The sequence below is a fragment of the Fragaria vesca genome, linkage group LG2 (genome assembly GCF_000184155.1).
Source record: "Fragaria vesca subsp. vesca linkage group LG2, FraVesHawaii_1.0, whole genome shotgun sequence".
In the NCBI taxonomy this organism is placed as follows: domain Eukaryota; kingdom Viridiplantae; phylum Streptophyta; class Magnoliopsida; order Rosales; family Rosaceae; genus Fragaria; species Fragaria vesca.
The window spans coordinates 5,670,973-5,678,602 of NC_020492.1; the positions used below are offsets into that span (position 1 = coordinate 5,670,973).

The 7,630-nt window shown below is 35.5% G+C and overlaps 1 pseudogene across 1 annotated transcript; it reads left to right on the forward strand.

Moving 5' to 3' along the window:
• The first annotated feature begins 564 nt into the window (after positions 1–564).
• Positions 565–7,563, forward strand: LOC101290726 (annotated as a pseudogene). The gene is made up of 9 exons (XR_184125.1): positions 565–749; positions 4,205–4,256; positions 4,424–4,498; positions 6,189–6,416; positions 6,500–6,544; positions 6,628–6,672; positions 6,791–6,820; positions 6,927–7,048; positions 7,185–7,563. The product of XR_184125.1 is annotated as a magnesium transporter MRS2-I-like (transcript).
• The last annotated feature ends 67 nt before the right edge of the window (positions 7,564–7,630 follow it).

Genomic DNA, 7,630 nt, shown 5'->3' on the forward strand with positions numbered 1-7,630 from the left:
TCTTATATCTAACGGCCTTAAAAAAATGTAAAAGTTGGTGTAAAAAAAATGTCCCTTGAACCGGACCTTTCAATATATTATGATTATTATCAATTTAAGGAAATTGAAGTTAAAGTTTGCTCATATGCAATAGTTTACCGATATTAAGTAAGGAACAACCTATTAAGTTTGCTCATATGGGTATGTAAGTGAATTAGGACTTCTAGATGACTAGAAACTTAAAGATTTTCTCAATCTATTAAGTTTACCGATATGATTAAAAGAAGCTCATTGCAATCTTTAACTATTGCAATCTATTAAGTTTGCTCAAATTGTCAATATGAACTATTGCATTTCAATCTATTAATTTTCAGAAAGGCTTTGGGAAGACTAAGATACAAGCCCAGGAAGTCGGCCATAAAATAAGCAAAAATTGGAATTTCAGAATAAGCTTTCTTGGAGCTATTTTGGGAAGCCATTCGCGCCATCTTCCAGGCTGTATCTTGCCATTCGCCCTAAGTCCTTCAAGTACGTATATTGTACTACATTCTAAGCTCAAGAACTTATCAAAAACATCATCTGAGCATGGCATATATCGTGCCTAAAGTTGGCATCCTGAGCAGCAAAATTCCGTCAGCTTTTTTACTTTTTGTGGAGCTGATTGCTCAGCTCTCTTGGAAGATTTTCGCAGTGGAGTTGGTTCAGTTTAGATGGCATGATGTCAAAGATCAGCAAAGAATCATGAAACAACCAGTTAGTGGTTATCAAGAGTTCATTCTATACATCTGAGGCTAAATTTTCTATCAGTTATGCATTAAGATTTAAGACCAATACATGTGGTCTTCGTGCCATGTTTTTAATCAAGCATGGGGGCTTCCTCCCTTTATCAAGGTACGATGTTCGACATGAGCTTAAAGCATATTCTTGACAAAATGTGTTTCATCATCTTTAAGTCCAGATGTTCAAGTTAAGTGCATTGATTATCATGTTGGTGATTAATTGTATTTCTATGTGGATCGTTTTGCAACCTCTGCTCATTGTCATTAAAGCTTCAAAGACCTATTTTAGAGGTTTGTTCGTTACATTCGCTTAAGCAAAGTGTTTTCTTAGTTTGGTGTTTGTCAGTCAAGACTCAAGCCAGTAAGTGGCTTTCGTCGTTAGTCGTTACGAATGAAGCATGGGGGCTCAAAGGTCTTTTCAATCAAGACGGGTTTAGGTACAAAAATACCACTAATGAAAAAGGTCAACAACCATAAAAAATCTTCGGCTGACCTCCGACGAGGTCTCTGGCCGACCTCCGGCAAACTTTCCGGCTGACCATCAATGACAGGGTGGGTTCGGTTTTGTTCGGTTCGGTTTTCACCTAAAACTGGAAACCAAATCGAATAAAAAATTCGGTTCGGTTTGGCATTTTTTGAGACCTTGAACCAGAAACCAAACCAAACCATGGTTCGGTTCGGTTTCGGTTTTTTTTTTCGGTTTTTCTTCTTCTTTTTTAAAATAATTTTTCTTAAAATTTGTATGCTTTTGGCTTAGTAAAAATTTATCGTACTTTAGGTCTTCTTTTTTTTCTTCCATTACTTAGTTTTATAAACACATATAATATATCAATAAAATTTATGACAATGATTCTCCAAAAAACCAATAATCTATAAACCAATAGATACTTTGAAAGTTTAATACTCAATAATTTCAAAAGTATTGGGAATTGACCACACTAGCACACCATGAAACCATAATTTTAAAACTTCTAAGTTCATCTTGTACAAAAAATATAGACTCCATAGTTTAAAGTCCATCCAAATAAATTCCAAATTTTAAAGTTTAAAAATCATAAATTTGAATAAAGAAGAGAAAAATAAATTAAATATTATAGTCTATCATCTAAAGCTTGCAAGAATAAGATCTTCGATTATAGAGTTAACATATCACTCTCTATACTTCGCATACACGACACCTATAACATTTCTATATGTACATAAAACGAAAATAAAAAGCAAAATATTAGAAAAGACAAACATATAATTATATAGAACATAAAACCTAAAATCATATTCTTCAAATCAAATATTTAATAAGAAAATAAAGACAAAAAAGACGTCGGTTTTGAGAGATTCGGTTTTTCGGTTCGGTTCGGTTTTCCAAGGGCCGAAACCAAAAACCAAACCAAACTAGTTTGGTTTGGTTCGGTTTTTCTTAATTCGGTTTGATTTTTGGCTCGGTTTTTTTCGGTTTTCGGTTTCAAAATTCCACCCCTATCAATGAGGATTCTAGCGACCACAAAAGCTACTACAACCGATAACAAAAGATACTACCGCTAGCAAAAAAAGCTACTACCACTAACAACAAAAGATACTATCGATAATAACAAAAGCTACTGCCACCAGCAAAGAAAGTTACTACCACTAACAACAAAAGATATTACCTCTAGCAACAAAATGTATTACAGGTAGCAAAGAAAGCTATTACCACTGATAACAAAAGATACTACCATCATCAACGAAAAGTACTACCGCTACCAACAAAAAATATTACGTACTACCAACAACCAAAACTATTACCACCAACAATAATAGCTATTTCACCAGCAACAAAAGATACTACCGTCAGCAACAATAGCTACTACTGCCGACAATAAAAACTACTACCTCCGACAAGCAAAGCTACTACCTCTATAAACAAAAGCTACCGCTAGCAACAAAAGTTACTACGACTAGAAACAAAAACTACTACCGCAACAGAAAATAAAAAACAACTACTGCAACTAACAAAAAAGAACTATTACCGCCAGTAACGAAAGCTACTAACTAGCATGATAAAAGCTACTACCAAATAATACAAAATTTACTCGACGTGACAAAAATATACTATCAGTGTCATAAATATACTATCACAAGGTGAAAAACATATTGTCACTTTGTTGAAAATATACTACCAAGTAACATAAAAGCTGCTCAATCTTTTTGGCTCATATATTAGTCACTGATCACTACATCATGTACATTAAAGCTTTATAACTCTTAAAACCAAGACAAAGCAACTATAACCAACAATAAAAACTACTACCATTATCAACAAAAATTACTAACGCAAAGCTAAACAATAACTACTGTCACCGACAACAAAATCTACTACTAAACAAAACGAAATCTATTGTCATAGGTTGAGAAAGATACTAGCATAGAAATTGGAAAAAAAAAAAAAAAAAGGAAAATGTCCATTTAATACTAATTTAAACCCCTCGTTTCTCATCCAAATGACAATCTTTTTCATTAGTCCATTCCAATATAAGGTAACATTTTTTATGCCCAAATATATAAATCTTTACTAAAGTCTTAACAAACCATATTATTTTAAGACTATTTTGCCCTCAGCCCTTAAACACGCATAGAGAGAGAATACTTGGCCGAAATCTCACCAGGCTCCGGTCACCGGCAGTCGGACTCCAGTCACCAGCCGCCGGACTCCGGTCACCGGTTGTCGGATTCCTACTATATATACGGAGGATCTAAAGAGGACCTCCTTATTTTAAGAATTTGAGGATTTCTATTATTTTACATTAGTAGATGACTTCATTTAATGACATCAACCATTGATCTTTTACATTCATATGCAAGAAACATGTTTACAAAATTCCAACTAATTTCATAATCATTTGATCATTTAAATAGATGTAAATAATTGTAGGCCGTTAGATAAAATTAAAACCAATATTGTGCTAATCAAATGGTTAAATATTTTTCATTTTGGCTAATTTTTTTAGGATTCATATGTGGGAAGTAACTAGGGAATGAGTGGCTTTGATTGTCAAAATACATCATAAAACTAAAAACATCCTCACTTTAAGAGTTTAATGAGGTCATCTCTATATCCGGACTATATATATATATATACATAGAGGCCGGATCAGGAGTGGACGTCCGCACCGGCCTTAAAGTGCAGACGTCCGTCCGTTCTCCACCCTCCGGCGCCGGTGCGCCTCCAACCCAGAAGACTCCAGCAGCGTCACCGACCACTTTCCCTCCCCGGCGAGTCCGTTCTTTTCCAGCTTTCCGACGAGATCACCCAAAACTTCAAACAAAGTCGATCTTGCCGGAAAACTGGAAAAAAAATGGACTCACCGAAGAGGGAAAGTGGTCGGGGACGCTACTGGAATCTTCTAGGGTGGAGGCGTGCTGTCGCCGGCGCCGGAGGGTGGAGAATGGACGGACGTCCGCACTTTAAGCCGAGTGCGGACGTCCACTTCTTATCCAGCTTTAGATTAGCTTAGTTCCAAGGTAAAAGCCTTGCTTGGAAAAAGAAATCATGTTTCTGTTTATATTCAAGGAATGAAATCTCTTGATTGTATGTTCCTGTTCCATAACATTTATTTCGTCATACATTGATGGAAGCAAAAGTTTTGTAGATTCCTCGCTTTGGTTCAAACAGTTAAAGTTGATTGCAGATCAACAGTCGTAATTTGGATCGGGTTCGTATGCTGAAGAGTGCAATGACCAGGTTGACAAATCGGGTTCAAAAAGTAAGTTTGAGTTATTCATCTGGGACATGGATTTTGTACTCCTGCTCAAATGGCTTATAGTCAGCTGAATTTTGATAGAGTAATGCTAGGTGAAACATTTAGGTGACAGCTTATGTGACATTGTCACTTCATCAAACCATAATTTCATAATATTTTTATTTTTATTTTTCTTAATTAGTTACAGTTTTCTTTTCTTTTTTTCACTTTCATGTTATTGTCTTAACCCTATTTTTTCCGCTTCTTCTCTCAAATCTATATCTGCCGTCTTCATCTCTATCGATCAGACTTTCAACTGGTCTATTCTCTCCTCCTCTCTCACCAATTGCAATAACACTACTAGAAAAGGGGGCTAAGGGGGACGAATAAAATGGGTATAGATATCATTTGCTCCATCTATGACTTTTTGTGTTGATTTCATCCATAATAATTTGGGAAATTTGCAGCTGATATTCCTTCAAGATGAAGGTAGTTTATTATTTTAAGTAAAACCTAGGTATTTGCTTAAGTTAGGGTGAAGTTTGTATATGAGTACCAGACTTAATGAATGTTCAATTTTTTTTTTTTTCCTAGATCTCAAATCAATTACGTATGTATATGCCTCTAAATAGGCTAAACACTCATCTCAAGTCTAAATATAGTTTTAAAATTTTAGAAAGCATCATCTGATGATAGAAAGGATAACAACAAGCCGGCAGTACAATCTGGCAAATAATGAAAAATCAGGTTTTTTGATTTCCAACCATTGTTACAATACTATAGATCTAATAAGCATAGGTAAACAGGTGTTGAGGTTGTTTGATTTTCAACAGTATACACGAATTGACCAAATGCTTCATCAATTATCATATAGCTATGGCCAGAGATCATCAGGAGACTGCATGATAAAGTTCGAGTTCCCCGGTCGATCGATCTTCAAGGAAAATTATGATCTATAACTCTGTTCTAATGTATTGAGTATTGACAGAGTTCTTGAATTCCAAACATGTACTTTCATCATTATTTTAATTCTTTACAATCATTAATTTCATAAAACATCAATACATCATATATATAAAACGATTCAAACACCAAATAGACATAGTCAGGAAACCAATCTTAAAATTAATATTATTGAAGATGGATCAAAGCTTGTATATGCTTAGGTTTGGAGATGAAGACCGCAGATGTAGATTTGAGAGGATACGGGGAGGGGGGGGGGGGGGGGGGGGTGGTGAATAGAGTCAAAAGACAATAACATGTAACTAAGAAAAAATTGTAAAATAATATAAAATAAAATAATATGAAATCAAGGTTTGATGAAGTGGCTATGTCACATAAGCTGCCACCTAAAGTGGGCTGTAAGGTGGTTCCCGAAAGCTGTCATCTAAAGTGGACTATAAAGTGGTTCCCTAAAAGATGGTTCATGTACATTACTCATTTTGATATATGCTTATTGAGTGCCCATATATGACCTAGTGATTAATTAATGTTGTTCGATGTGCTTTGACCATAGTTAGACTTGCTTCTACTGTGGCTAATGTTTATGGAGTTGTGCATGGATTTGTTCATAATTTAATCCTCTAATCAAATTCCCTTAATGTTGTATTGGTGTGTCCTTACTCCTTACCAACGGTGCGAAATCTCTAGTATAACAAATAAGTTAAAATTTACATATATTACACTTGATTCCTAAGTGTAATACTGGATGAAGGTATGGGATAAACTCGAACAGCTTCTTGACGATGACGATAACATGGCCGATCTTTACATATCAAGAAAGTTGGTTGGCACTTCACCTGTGAGTGACTCTGGTGCTCCAAATTGGTCTTTCGCATCTCCTTCTATAACCATCGGCTCTAAAGTATCCAGAACCAGCAGGGCAAGTGTAACAACAATTCAGGAGGAGAATGACGTGGAGGAGCTTGAGATGTTGCCCGAGGTTATAATTTGTTTTAGGTCTTGTTCTCCTGTTAGTTTAGCAAAATATGAGGTCTAGGTTGAATCTTGTTATCTATTTTGCAGGCTTACTTTATGCAAATCGAAGGAACATTGAATAAATTGACCACGGTATGCACTGCATCTTCTGTTTCAGCATGCTCATATCCAAACTTATACAAGATAAATATTGTGATTCTATTTCTTCATGCCAGCTGCGCGAATACATTGATGACACAGAGGATTACATTAACATCCAGGTATTGATTTGGAAACATGATATTAAGATTTTGATACACTATTCCGGACTAGCTTCTTCTGTGCCATGTAGAACCTTTCAAGACTGACATAACTGATCTGATGCGTATTGTGTTGCAGCTTGACAATCATCGGAATCAGCTAATTCTGGTATATCTGCTAGGATGGATTTGGAAACTATCTTCCCATGTTTTATGATCTGTACATATCCCTTTTGATATCTAACATGATAATGATACAATCCGGTGACATGCAGCTAGAGCTGTTTCTGAGTTCTGGAACTGTTTGTGTGTCTATATACTCTTTGGTGGCTGCAATATATTTGGCATGTACATTCCATATACATGGAATGAAAATCATGAGCACATGTTCAAATGGGTATGTACAATATACGGCCACATCATCATCATTACTTACTAGGTGGAAAAACATCCCAAAATAGAATTGATTTTGTATCATTATCAGACTACTTTTCTAAACGAACTCTTTGTTACCCCCCTTCAACATAAATTAGGTGGTAATTACAACAGGTATAGTGGGCGCATCGATTTTCTTGTTTATAGTTTCATATGCTCGGCACAAAGGTCTTGTGGGATCCTGATACCCATACCGTATAATCAGTTGGGAAGGCAATACATAGTGAAGCTTGCAGAGTCGCAGTAATCATCATCATCCTGTAATATTTTGTATCCAGATATAGGCAAGAACATGATTATATTGGTTCATTGGTTTACTTGCACTGAACACTTGAACAGACTAGATATGTAGTTTCATTAGTGGCATGGCACTGGGTTTCTCTATGAACCAAAATCATGTTGTTGCTGGAGTTAGCTTTCCAATGTTGTATGTGATGAGTCATTAAATACAAAATATGTCTGCTGGTGGCCTATACCAATTGCATTTGCATTTTAAAAACCTGCTGGTCATGATGGAGTCTTTTAGTTTTTTTTTTTTTTTTTT